Consider the following 1,839-nt stretch of genomic DNA (forward strand, 5'->3'; position numbering starts at 1 on the left):
CAAACTCAAGGACAGGCATTGGAACAATGGGGACACTAGGGGAACGACCATGACCAAACATGGCTGATTCTCTGTGACGTTGACTCCACAGCACCACACTTTCTTGACGCTTCTCTTATTCAGGGACGTTCATCTTTTGTTCATTTAAATATAGTACACTTCACAGCTTCTGAAGTGAGAGTTGCCTTTATGTAGAGGAAAAAATAACATGTTGAGTATCAGAGGGATGTTTATTATAAAAACATAACAACCTATAACCGAATAACTCAAGCCAATTCAAAACAACACAGTTTACATTATGTTTCCCATCCAAAAAGAGCAATTGAGCAGTTTGGGTTTGTCCTTCTGTGTGTTAGGTTTCATTACAGAATCACCTCATCTTCTAATCAGCATGACAGACTATTTGCTTCTCGGTGATTAATTTCATATCCAGTACAGTCCTTTGAGGAGGAGAATGTTCTCCGGTGCTAAATGAACAGCATGTGCTTGGAGTTGTGTCATCATTCCGGTTTTCTCACTGTAGTGGTGGTGCAATCCAGTAATGAAGGGAAGTGTTGTCTTGAACACATGGTGCTGGGAACGACTCATGTAAACACATGGCAATAGGTCCTGTAAACAAGAAAACGAGGAACACATTTCTTCAGCCATGTGCAGTGGTGAATGTTCCTCTTCAGGAAAAATCGGTATATGTTCCCGTCTGTGTCGACAGACACTCGTTTAATTGGAAGAAAAACACTCGATGCCGTTTATCTGTCAAACATATCTCAGACTTGAGATTGTGAAGCTAGGTTCCAAGGCTATATTATCATTGCATTGTTCACAAATGGAAATTAACATGGTAAGTATAATACAGCTAATGCTTGGCTATGGCAAGGACGAGCAACAAATGTCAGTTTTGGGGTCCATGTGCATGAGCCCACTTAGTAGACAATTATCAACTGGCTAAGTAGGCATTAGGCCAGCTGCAGCGTGCTGAATACACAGACAAACATTCGCTTCCCTGCTGACCTACCAAGTTCCAACTAAGGCCCACACCTCTATCGTCCTACCTTCTCGCAATCATTACCCTCAGAATGGTGTGCTCATCAGTACCAGGCAACATAGGCTCATCAAGGTATGTCTCAATCCACAGGGGTACTGGTTCCCCCCAAAAACAGAAGGTAAAGTTGGCCAGGCGTCATGCACATGGAGAGTGTTACTTACTGGTTATTGTGGTGGTCATACTGTGTTCCGTATGGCGGCGTATTAACGAACAGCATGCAAACACCTTCTGTTAAAACATCTGCGACAGGCACGTTTTAGGCTGCCTTCCAAATCGACAAAAAAGGGAGGAATTTGGAGAGTGAAATCACCCCACTTCCTTGGCTTTCTGCATGTCTCTGTCTTCTCGCGTCTAAAACATCCTTCCTGGCATGCTTCTCTCTGTTCCTTGTCCTCTCCCACTTCCCTGGTGGTGTTCATCAGTAGGTAACAATGTAACCTTTCTGCTGGAGGGCTGTGTTTTCAAGGAAGAGACACCCCAGTTAAAGGAAATGTCAGACAAGCAGATCAGTTTGCCTTGAGAAACTTGCTCAGCATTGTCGTTGACCAATCTCTTTCTAATGGAAAGACGTCCCCTTTCTCTCCTTGCCTTGAACCCTTGTGTCCTTAACGATAAGAGACATTCAGTTCTGAAATGAATTGGTCAATGCCGACAAATCAATGTGTTTTTGTGCTGTGATGAACCTTTGAATCTGTGTGCTGTTTGTAAACCTTCAGTGTCACCAAGATTGGAGAGGTAAGCTTCAGGATTCACATAGTGAGTTTCTTTAGACTGGACCATACAATCCAAGCTACAAC

At 43.3% G+C, this 1,839-nt stretch overlaps 1 long non-coding RNA gene across 1 annotated transcript; it reads right to left on the minus strand.

Annotated features, from left to right (window-relative positions):
- Nucleotides 1–216: 216 nt before the first annotated feature.
- LOC124467478 lies at nucleotides 217–1,617 on the minus strand. The gene is made up of 2 exons (XR_006956081.1): nucleotides 1,204–1,617; nucleotides 217–609 (listed from the first exon to the last, which is right to left on the minus strand). It is a non-coding gene; the product is annotated as an uncharacterized LOC124467478 (long non-coding RNA).
- Nucleotides 1,618–1,839: the final 222 nt, after the last annotated feature.

The sequence above is a fragment of the Hypomesus transpacificus genome, chromosome 4 (genome assembly GCF_021917145.1).
Source record: "Hypomesus transpacificus isolate Combined female chromosome 4, fHypTra1, whole genome shotgun sequence".
Lineage (NCBI taxonomy): Eukaryota > Metazoa > Chordata > Actinopteri > Osmeriformes > Osmeridae > Hypomesus > Hypomesus transpacificus.